The sequence below is a fragment of the Chlorocebus sabaeus genome, chromosome X (genome assembly GCF_047675955.1).
Source record: "Chlorocebus sabaeus isolate Y175 chromosome X, mChlSab1.0.hap1, whole genome shotgun sequence".
Taxonomy (NCBI): domain Eukaryota; kingdom Metazoa; phylum Chordata; class Mammalia; order Primates; family Cercopithecidae; genus Chlorocebus; species Chlorocebus sabaeus.
The window spans coordinates 149,284,181-149,296,826 of record NC_132933.1 but is presented as its reverse complement, the minus strand read 5'-3'; the positions used below and the strand labels follow the sequence as shown (position 1 = coordinate 149,296,826).

The following is a 12,646-nucleotide window of genomic DNA, read 5'->3' as shown; positions in this document are numbered from 1 at the left end:
AGTCAGAATTCAACAAGCACAAACCCATCAGGACCCAACAAGTGTCAACCAGTCTGAACTCAACAAGCACCAACCCCTCAGAACCCAATGAGTGTCAACCAGTCAGAAGCCAACAAGTCAGAAGCCTACAAGCATTAACCAGTCAGAACTCAATAAGCATCAACCAGTCAGAATTTAACAAGCATCAAACAGTCAGAAGCCAACAAGCATCAACCCATCAAACCCAAAAAGCAGCAACCAGTCAGAACTCAACAAGTATCAACCAATCAGAACCCAACAAATGTCAACCCATGAGGACTCAACAAACATAAAACCATGAGATCCCAAGTGTCAACCGGTCAGAACCTAACAAATGTCAACCCATGAGAATTCAACAAACATCAACCCATGAGATCCCAAGTGTCAACCAGTCAGAACCCAACAAGCATCAACCAATCAGAACTAAACAAGTTTGCATTCCTCAGTTGCCTAGCAGACCAGTGGGAACCTTGAGCAGGAACTCTATTTAAAAAAAAAAAGAGAAAGAAAGGAAAGAAAGAAAGAAAGAAAGAAAGAGGGGGGGGGAGAGAGAGAGAGAGAGAGAGAGAGAGAGAGAGAGAAAGAAAGAAAGAAAGAAAGAAGAAAGAAAGAAAGAAAGAAAGAAAGAAAGAAAGAAAGAAAGAAAGAAAGAAAGAAAGAAAGAAAGAATCCTCTCTTTGTTCTCCAGAACTGTATCTCTCTAGTTTGCAAACTCTTCGCTGGAATAGTTTCTATTATCATTTTTAAAAGAAAACCCTTTTCAGTACATTTTGTTGACACTTTGTTACTGAGACAAGATGAATTCATAAGCCCACGAGAACTAAAACTCTGATAAGAAATAGTTAAGAGTTAGACACATGCAATTCCACCACCATTTCTTTCTCCTTGGAAAAGAGAACACACAAACCTATCCAGAACTCCAACGTCCACCCAGATCTTCCATGAGAGTTGGCAGTCTCTCAAATGGACTGGTTACAGAGTCATCGGCCGCCAGAAGCTGACGCAGATATTCCACTGCCGTTAGGAAAAGAGAATCCATCCAACTGGCATCGCAAACTGGCTCATAAAAAGTAATGGCAACCTGTAATATCAACGGCACTTTGGACCCAGCAGTCGTTTTTTTTTTTTTTTTTTTTTAAAGAAAAAAAAAAAAAAAAAACAACCCAAGAAGCTGGACCAACTAGTTGTCAATGTACAAATTTACAAAGTCTAGAAACAGGGGCTGGAGAAAAGAAAATCATACTCACGTAATGCCAGAATACTATTATTCTAATAAATGTACTGCAAAATGCACACCTTAGCCAGAAAGCTGCTGTGTGCCATATTAAACAATGGAAATAAAATGGTTTTGAGTTTTTAATTCACAGATGTCATCAGAAAGCAAGCAACAAGTTTTCTCTCAAGACTAGTTGGCATTTGCTCCCTTGTGAAATCACCAATATTGAGTCCCGTTTTAATGTGGAAAAGCAAAGAGATACGGAGTGCAGAGCAGTCACTTTTTTTAATAGAAAAATGCTTTTCAAACACTAAGCAAGACCCAAGAAAGGGCTATGGATTCAGTTTTGCAGGTCTCTACTGGTATTAAAAATAATTTGAAATAAAACAGTGTTCTATGTAACCATGATCAATAAATTCATATTTGATAACCCTGTTTCTACACTATTAATATTGTAAAGTTTGGATTGTCTTGTTCAACTTTAGTTTTAGGGGCGTGTGTGCGTTTGCACGTATGTGAGTCCGGGTGGTTCTGTAAAATATGCACAATATATTTCTCATTGTGGCCACGGTAAAGGTATGAAAAACATTAGCTTGCAGAATCTCTTGTTAAGCACTCACTATTTTAAAGATTATATTCTCGAAAGAAGCAGAAGTCTCCCGTGTTGGATTGTTACCAGATACTTTTCTTAGAAAAAAGGTAGAGTGGGGTTGGGTGGGAAAAAGAAAAACCCCAAGACAAAAGAAAAGGCATCTAAACATCTGTCCACAATGAAATGGATACTTCTACTGAATCCTGTACTGACTACTGTAGCTGACTTTCACAAATAATGAACGATGTACCTTCTCCAGGGCCAGCTTCTTCCAGCTCTAGATGTTCAGGCATTCTGGTCATTATTCATCAGTTCAATTAAAAACAAGCCCAGTGTAAAATAACGGCAAGAACTCTGAACTCTGTAGACCAAATTACCTTTCTTCATTCCCCACTCACTGGAATGACATCATTTTTTAAACTTTGCCTTTTGTAGATTTTTTTTTTTCATTTTTCCAAGGCACTCATTTTAAAACGGCCTCCGCACAATTCCTGATTCATTATGAATTGTTTTTCAGCCAGTGGGTTTCCGAGACATTGCCCCCAAGGGGATTTTAAAAGCTGAGTTTGCAGCCGGCTCAAAGCCAGACATTCGTAACTAGATACGAAAGCATGAATCTATTCTCCGTGATGTCCTTGAGAACTAAAAATGTTTCAGATGAAAGTTAAGACCCAGGTGTGCAGGCCTGTGTCTTCTCTGATTTTTGGAGTAGGGGGTGGTTGATGGTGGCTCCCAGGGACTGAGAAGAGGGGACAATGGGGACTTGCTGTTTAATGGGTGTAAAGTTTCAGTCATGCAAAGTAAGAGTTTCTGGAGATCTGCTGGACAAGACAGAGCTCATGGTGAACAGTGTGGATTAGACATGTAAAAATTTAACAGGGTAAATCTCATGTTGTGGTTTTTATCAGAATTTTAAAAATTGAATTGTAGCTTTACATGTGTAGAAAATGGTCTCTTTCATGGACTTCTCAAAGGCAGCTTGCCTAGTAAAATAAATTTGCAAGGCCAGACATGGTGGCTCGTGAGAGCCTGTAATCCCAACACTTTGGGAGGCCGAGGCAGAAGGATCACTCAAGCCCAGGAGTTTGAGACCAACCTGGGCAACATAGCAAGATCCTGTCTCTACAGAAAAATGTAAAAATTAGTTAGGCATGGTGGGGGTGCATCTGTAGTCCCAGCTACTTTGGAGGTTGAGGTGGGAGGACGGCTTGAGCCTGGGAGGTCGAGGCTGCAGTGAGCCGTGATCGTGCCATTGCACTCCAGCCTTGACAACAGAATGAGACCCTGTCTCAACAAAAATAATATAATACAATAAATTTGCAACAGATGAATGGATAAAGAAAATATGGCAGCATATATATGCCATGGAATACCATTCAGCCATTAATAAAGAATGAAATCCTGTCATTCTCATCAACATGGATGAAACTGGAGGACATTATGTTACGTGAAATAAGCAGAACTGGAAAGGCAAATATCACAGGTTCTCACTCACGTGGGAGCTAAAAGTAGCTCTTACAGAAATAAAAAGTAGAACAGAGGATACTAGTGGCTGGGAAGGGTGGGGGACGAGGGGATAGAGAGAGGTTTTTTTTTGAGACGGAGTCTCGTTCTGTCACCCAGGTTGGAGTGCAATGGAGTGATCTCGGCTCACTGCAACCTCCGCCTCCCAGGTTCAAGCAATCCTCCTGCTTCAGCCTCCTGAGCAGCTGGGATTACAGGTGTGTGCCACCACTCCCAGCTAATTTTCGTATTTTTAGTAGAGACAAGGTTTCACCATGTTGGTCAAGCTGGTCTCGAACTCTTGATCTCATGATCCACCTGCCTCAGCCTCCCAAAGTGCTGGGATTACAGGCGTGAGCCACCCTGCCCGGCCGAGATTTCTTAAAGGATACAAAATTACAGCTAGACAGGAGGAATACCTTCTGGTGTTCTATAGCCCTGTAGAATAACTATAGTTAACAATAATATACAGTTCCAAATCTAGGAGGACATTAAATGTTCCCAACACAAAGAAATGATGCCTGATTGAGATGCCTGACGGATTTGCTAATTACCATGACCGGATCACTGTACATTATGTTTGCTCAAACATTGGTATGTACCCCAAAAATATGTACAAGTATTATTTGTCAATAAAAATGTAAATTAGGGGGGCGGAGCAAGATGGCCGAATAGGAACAGCTCCAGTCTCCAACTCCCAGCGCGAGCGACACAGAAGACCGGTGATTTCTGCATTTTCAACTGAGGTACTGGGTTCATCTCACTGGGGAGTGCCAGATGATGGGTGCTGGTCAGCTGCTGCAGCCCGACCAGCGAGAGCTGAAGCAGGGCGAGGCATTGCCTCACCTGGAAAGCGCAAGGGGGAAGGGAATCCCTTTTCCTAGCCAGGGGAACTGAGACACACAACACCTGGAAAATCGGGTAACTCCCACCCCAATACTGCGCTTTAAGCAAACAGGCACACCAGGAGATCATATCCCACACCTGGCCGGGAGGGTCCCACACCCACGGAGCCTCCCTCATTGCTAGCACAGCAGTCTGTGATCTACCGGCAAGGCAGCAGCCAGGCTGGGGGAGGGGCGCCCGCCATTGCTGAGGCTTAAGTAGGTAAACAAAGCTGCTGGGAAGCTCGAACTGGGTGGAGCTCACAGCAGCTCAAGGAAACCTGCCTGTCTCTGTAGACTTCACCTCTGGGGACAGGGCACAGTAAACAATAACAACAGAAAGCTCTGCAGACGCAAACGACTCTGTCTGACAGCTTTGAAGAGAGCAGTGGATCTCCCAACACAGAGGTTGAGATCTGAGAAGGGACAGACTCCCTGCTCAAGTGGGTCCCTGACCCCTGAGTAGCCTAACTGGGAGACATCCCCCACTAGGGGCAGTCTGACACCCCACACCTCACAGGGTGGAGTACACCCCTGAGAGGAAGCTTCCAAAGCAAGAATCAGACAGGTACACTCGCTGTTCAGAAATATTCTATCTTCTGCAGCCTCTGCTGCTGATACCCAGGCAAACAGGATCTGGAGTGGACCTCAAGCAATCTCCAACAGACCTACAGCTGAGGGTCCTGACTGTTAGAAGGAAAACTATCAAACAGGAAGGACACCTACACCAAAACCCCATCAGTACATCACCATCATCAAAGACCAGAGGCAGATAAAACCACAAAGATGGGGAAAAAGCAGGGCAGAAAAGCTGGAAATTCAAAAAATAAGAGCGCATCTCCCCCGGCAAAGGAGCACAGCTCATCGCCAGCAACGGATCAAAGCTGGACGGAGAATGACTTCGACGAGATGAGAGAAGAAGGCTTCAGTCCATCAAATTTCTCAGAGCTAAAGGAAGAATTACGGACCCAGCGCAAAGAAACTAAAAATCTTGAAAAAAAAGTGGATGAATTGATGGCTAGAGTAATTAATGCAGAGAAGCTCATAAACGAAATGAAAGAGACGAAAACCATGACACGAGAAATACGTGACAAATGCACAAGCTTCGGTAACCGACTCGATCAACTGGAAGAAAGAATGTCAGCGATTGAGGATCAAATGAATGAAATGAAGCGAGAAGAGAAACCAAAAGAAAAAAGAAGAAAAAGAAATGAACAAAGCCTGCAAGAAGTATGGGATTATGTAAAAAGACCAAATCTACGTCTGATTGGGGTGCCTGAAAGTGAGGGGGAAAATGGAACCAAGTTGGAAAACACTCTTCAGGATATCATCCAGGAGAACTTCCCCAACCTAGTAGGGCAGGCCAACATTCAGATCCAGGAAATACAGAGAACGCCACAAAGATACTCCTCGAGAAGAGCAACTCCAAGACACATAATTGCCAGATTCACCAAAGTTGAAATGAAGGAAAAAATCTTAAGGGCAGCCAGAGAGAAAGGTCGGGTTACCCACAAAGGGAAGCCCATCAGACTAACAGCAGATCTCTCGGCAGAAACTCTTCAAGCCAGAAGAGAGTGGGGGCCAATATTCAACATTCTTAAAGAAAAGAATTTTAAACCCAGAATTTTATATCCAGCCAAACTAAGTTTCATAAGTGAAGGAGAAATAAAATCCTTTACAGATAAGCAAATGCTTAGAGATTTTGTCACCACTAGGCCTGCCTTACAAGAGACCCTGAAGGAAGCACTAAACATGGAAAGGAACAACCGGTACCAGCCATTGCAAAAACATGCCAAAATGTAAAGACCATCAAGGCTAGGAAGAAACTGCATCAACTAACGAGCAAAATAACCAGTTAATATCATAATGGCAGGATCAAGTTCACACATAACAATCTTAACCTTAAATGTAAATGGACTAAATGCTCCAATTAAAAGACACAGACTGGCAAACTGGATAAAGAGTCAAGACCCATCAGTCTGCTGTATTCAGGAGACCCATCTCACACGCAGAGACATACATAGGCTCAAAATAAAGGGATGGAGGAAGATTTACCAAGCAAATGGAGAGCACAAAAAAGCGGGGGTTGCAATACTAGTCTCTGATAAAACAGACTTTAAACCATCAAAGATCAAAAGAGACAAAGAAGGCCATTACATAATGGTAAAGGGATCAATTCAACAGGAAGAGCTAACTATCCTAAATATATATGCACCCAATACAGGAGCACCCAGATTCATAAAGCAAGTCCTTAGAGACTTACAAAGAGACTTAGACTCCCATACAATAATAATGGGAGACTTCAACACTCCACTGTCAACATTAGACAGATCAACGAGACAGAAAGTTAGCAAGGATATCCAGGAATTGAACTCATCTCTGCAGCAAGCAGACCTAATAGACATCTATAGAACTCTCCACCCCAAATCAACAGAATATACATTCTTCTCAGCACCACATCGTACTTACTCCAAAATTGACCATGTAATTGGAAGTAAAGCACTCCTCAGCAAATGTACAAGAACAGAAATTATAACAAACTGTCTCTCAGACCACAGTGCAATCAAACTAGAACTCAGGACTAAGAAACTCAATCAAAACCGCTCAACTACATGGAAACTGAACAACCTGCTCCTGAATGACTACTGGGTACATAACGAAATGAAGGCAGAAATAAAGATGTTCTTTGAAACCAATGAGAACAAAGATACAACATACCAGAATCTCTGGGCCACATTTAAAGCAGTGTGTAGAGGGAAATTTATAGCACTAAATGCCCACAAGAGAAAGCAGGAAAGATCTAAAATTGACACTCTAACATCGCAATTAAAAGAACTAGAGAAGCAAGAGCAAACACATTCGAAAGCTAGCAGAAGGCAAGAAATAACTAAGATCAGAGCAGAACTGAAGGAGATAGAGACACAAAAAACCCTCCAAAAAATCAATGAATCCAGGAGTTGGTTTTTTGAAAAGATCAACAAAATTGACAGACCACTAGCAAGACTAATAAAGAAGAAAAGAGAGAAGAATCAAATCGACGCAATTAAAAATGATAAAGGGGATATCACCACTGACCCCACAGAAATACAAACTACCATCAGAGAATACTATAAACACCTCTACGCAAATAAACTGGAAAATCTAGAAGAAATGGATAATTTCCTGGACACTTACACTCTTCCAAGACTAAACCAGGAAGAAGTTGAATCCCTGAATAGACCAATAGCAGGCTCTGAAATTGAGGCAATAATTAATAGCCTACCAACCAAAAAAAGTCCAGGACCAGATGGATTCACAGCTGAATTCTACCAGAGGTACAAGGAGGAGTTGGTACCATTCCTTCTGAAACTATTCCAATCAATAGAAAAAGAGGGAATCCTCCCTAACTCATTTTATGAGGCCAACATCATCCTGATACCAAAGCCTGGCAGAGACACAACAAAAAAAGAGAATTTTAGACCAATATCCCTGATGAACATCGATGCAAAAATCCTCAATAAAATACTGGCAAACCGGATTCAGCAACACATCAAAAAGCTTATCCACCATGATCAAGTGGGCTTCATCCCTGGGATGCAAGGCTGGTTCAACATTCGCAAATCAATAAACATAATCCAGCATATAAACAGAACCAAAGACAAGAACCACATCATTATCTCAATAGATGCAGAAAAGGATTTTGACAAAATTCAACAGCCCTTCAAGCTAAAAACGCTCAATAAATTCGGTATTGATGGAACGTACCTCAAAATAATAAGAGCTATTTATGACAAACCCACAGCCAATATCATACTGAATGGGCAAAAACTGGAAAAATTCCCTTTGAAAACTGGCACAAGACAGGGATGCCCTCTCTCACCACTCCTATTCAACATAGTGTTGGAAGTTCTGGCTAGGGCAATCAGGCAAGAGAAAGAAATCAAGGGGATTCAGTTAGGAAAAGAAGAAGTCAAATTGTCCCTGTTTGCAGATGACATCATTGTATATTTAGAAAACCCCATTGTCTCAGCCCAAAATCTCCTTAAGCTGATAAGCAACTTCAGCAAAGTCTCAGGATACAAAATTAATGTGCAAAAATCACAAGCATTCTTATACACCAGTAACAGACAAACAGAGTGCCAAATCAGGAATGAACTTCCATTCACAATTGTTTCAAAGAGAATAAAATACCTAGGAATCCAACTTCCAAGGGATGTAAAGGACCTCTTCAAGGAGAACTACAAACCACTGCTCAGTGAAATAAAAGAGGACACAAACAAATGGAAGAACATACCATGCTCATGGATAGGAAGAATCAATATCGTGAAAATGGCCATACTGCCCAAGGTAATCTATAGATTCAATGCCATCCCCATCAAGCTACCAATGAGCTTCTTCACAGAATTGGAAAAAACTGCTTTAAAGTTCATATGGAACCAAAAAAGAGCCCGCATCTCCAAGACAATCCTAAGTCAAAAGAACAAAGCTGGAGGCATCACGCTACCTGACTTCAAACTATACTACAAGGCTACAGTAACCAAAACAGCATGGTACTGGTACCAAAACAGAGATATAGACCAATGGAACAGAACAGAGTCCTCAGAAATAATACCACACATCTACAGCCATCTGATCTTTGACAAACCTGAGAGAAACAAGAAATGGGGAAAGGATTCCCTATTTAATAAATGGTGCTGGGAAAATTGGCTAGCCATAAGTAGAAAGCTGAAACTGGATCCTTTCCTTACTCCTTATACGAAAATTAATTCAAGATGGATTAGAGACTTAAATGTTAGACCTAATACCATAAAAATCCTAGAGGAAAACCTAGGTAGTACCATTCAGGACATAGGCATGGGCAAAGACTTCATGTCTAAAACACCAAAAGCAACGGCAGCAAAAGCCAAAATTGACAAATGGGATCTCATTAAACTAAAGAGCTTCTGCACAGCAAAAGAAACTACCATCAGAGTGAACAGGCAACCTACAGAATGGGAGAAAATTTTTGCAATCTACTCATCTGACAAAGGGCTAATATCCAGAACCTACAAAGAACTCAAACAAATTTACAAGAAAAAAACAAACAACCCCATTAAAAAGTGGGCAAAGGATATGAACAGACATTTCTCAAAAGAAGACATTCATACAGCCAACAGACACATGAAAAAATGCTCATCATCACTGGCCATCAGAGAAATGCAAATCAAAACCACAATGAGATACCATCTCACACCAGTTAGAATGGCGATCATTAAAAAGTCAGGAAACAACAGGTGCTAGAGAGGATGTGAAGAAATAGGAACACTTTTACACTGTCGGTGGGATTGTAAACTAGTTCAACCATTATGGAAAACAGTATGGCGATTCCTCAAGGATCTAGAACTAGATGTACCATATGACCCAGCCATCCCATTACTGGGTATATACCCAAAGGATTATAAATTATGCTGCTATAAAGACACATGCACACGTATGTTTATTGCAGCACTATTCACAATAGCAAAGACTTGGAATCAACCCAAATGTCCATCAGTGACAGATTGGATTAAGAAAATGTGGCACATATACACCATGGAATACTATGCAGCCATAAAAAAGGATGAGTTTGTGTCCTTTGTAGGGACATGGATGCAGCTGGAAACCATCATTCTTAGCAAACTATCACAAGAACAGAAAACCAAACACCGCATGTTCTCACTCATAGGTGGGAACTGAACAATGAGATCACTTGGACTCGGGGAGGGGAACATCACACACCGGGGCCTATCATGGGGAGGGGGGAGGGGGGAGGGGGGAGGGATTGCATTGGGAGTTATACCTGATGTAAATGACGAGTTGATGGGTGCAGCACACCAACATGGCACAAGTATACATATGTAACAATCCTGCACGTTGTGCACATGTACCCTACAACTTAAAGTATAATAATAATAAATAAATTTAAAAAAAAATGTAAATTAAAAATCTTTTTAAGAAATTTGATCCACAGAAGGGTTGATGGACTAGTTTTAGTACATCATGGTTTTCTGCCTTATAACAAAACATCGAATTTACAGTTCCCTCATCAATACACTCACGGTGGGTCTTCAGCATTTGACGGTTTTAACTCGCATCCAATATTTTTATCGGAAAATACAGAATGCTGTTCTTTGTTTAATAAACGTCTAAGTATGTATTATTATATATAATAAATATATAATATATAAATTTGATATATACTAAACATACATAAATATATATATTATAAATTACATTATATATACATTATATACATATAGTATACATATATACATATATACTATATATTATATAGTATACATATTATGTATAATATATAAAGTGTTGTATATATTACATGCATAGATTGATATACAGTACTTTAATATACAGTACTTTAACATATATTATGTATATTTTGTATGTTAATGTAACATTCATAAATTGTATATATTAAATATACATATATTGCACACATTAAAAATATATATTAACATAAATTATATTAATGCATTTAATATATTACATTAATTTTATAATATGTAAACATACATTTGTATATGTACATATTATATTCATATATGTATTCTATGTTATGCTTATGTAACACATATTAATTATTGAAGTGTTGTTTAGCACCTTGGTATGAGCAGCAGCAGATGGAATGGAAACCTTAGCTCTGTGAGTTTGTTTTCTGCTGAGTTCTTGTGTCAACAGCTTTGTCTTTTAGCAGTGGTTAGAGTGGGCAGGTGTCCCATGCGTTGCAGTATTTTAAGAATTGAAGGATAACTTTGTTGCACACACATGTAACAGTGCATCTCACTGCCCACATAAAACAGGTGCTCCCCAAACTGTAGTTCCTCACACCCACTGTCCCAGCGCTTTGCGGGGCCAAGGTGGGAGGATCGCTTGAGGCCAGGAGTTTGAGATCAGCCTGGGCAACATATGGAGACCTCATCTCTACAAAATAAAAATACAAAATAAATTAATTGGGTGTGGTGGTGCACACCTGTAGTCCCAGCTACTCAGGAGGCTGAGGTGGGAGGATCGCTTGAGAGAAGGAGTTCGAGGCTGCAGTGAGCTGCAATTGCACCAGGGTACTCCAGCCTGGGCAACAGAGGGAGACTCTGTCGCAAAACAAAACAAAACACTCCCGCAATTCCTGTCTGTCTCTGCAAGCGATACCCGAGACAGCCTCTTGTTAAGATGACAGGGGTCCACCTAACTATGATTTTCCTTCACACCCTCGGAAGAAGGTTATCTGATCCTTTCAACAAGTACACAAGATGAGCCTGACTTCTAGGAAAGTCAGAGAGCTCCAACAGTGTGTGGCTGAATATTAATACATATCTATGACACATAATTGACACAACCCTGGACAATCTCTAGCAATCTTACCCCGAAGTACAAAGCATGTTTGTTGTGCCGAGGGGGCTTCAAGACTCCTCCCCCAGCCTTCCAACAAACACACAAACACATATCCTTTCCAAATTAGACTGGCACTCACCAAAAGCCTATGCTACAGAAACTCCCGAGTGCTCCCTCCCAGAAGATGCGGACCCAGACCCTGAACAGCCATAGCAGCCCATGGGAAGACTCCCTTCCCCAGGGAATTCCAAGATGGGAACAGGGACAGCTTGGTCATAAGTAAACAGGCTTGTGTTTGACCCTTAACTAGGTGTAATAGTTCAGCCTCTGCTAATAGCAAGTGCTATGTGAGTGTCCAAAATGACAAATCAATTGATTTTACAGTGTACAAAGGCAGGACGTTTTTAACAAGCTACGAATGCCACTCAGAAACCCGGGTGTCAAATATGTGAGTAATAAGAGTAAGCAATAAAATATTTTATTCATTCATGATGATGAGGGCAGCATATTTTTAACAACCTGTGAAGCCAGTCTACAAAGTCAACATCGCACGCTACAACAGGAATGAGCAAATGCTGGCCTTCGGGCTAAATCCGGCCCTCTGATTATTTTTGTCAATAAAACTACTGGAGCACAGCCATGCCCGCTTGTTTACATATTGTCTATGGGGCTTTGTTTTTTTAAGAGTCAGGTTCTTGTTCTGTCTGTCACCCAGGCTGGAGGGCATTGGTACAATTATAGCTCAAAGCAGGCTCAAACCCCTGGGCTCAAGTGACCCTCCCACCTCAGCCTCCTGAGCAATCTCAGGCTCATGCTACCACTCCTGACAAATTTTCTAATTTTTGTAGAGATGGGGTCTTGCTACATTGCCCAGGCTGGTCTCAAATCCTGGGCTCAAGCGATCCTCCTGCCTTGGCCTCCCAAAGCACTGGAATTACAGGCGTGCACCTCCGTGCCTAATTATAGCAGCTTTTTTGCACTCTGTGCAACAGAGACTGTGTGTCCTGCAAGGCAGAAAGTATCTGCCATGTGGACCCTACAGGTAATTGCCCATCCCTGGATTAGACTAAAGGAGAAAAGCCACAGCTT

At 41.2% G+C, this 12,646-nt stretch overlaps 1 protein-coding gene across 1 annotated transcript in view; it reads right to left on the bottom strand.

The window, feature by feature from the left end:
- The window catches only part of PRKX (protein kinase cAMP-dependent X-linked catalytic subunit), a 134,759-nt gene that overhangs the window by 8,296 nt on the left and 113,817 nt on the right, over positions 1 to 12,646 (bottom strand). The gene's annotated exons all lie outside the window — the stretch shown is intronic.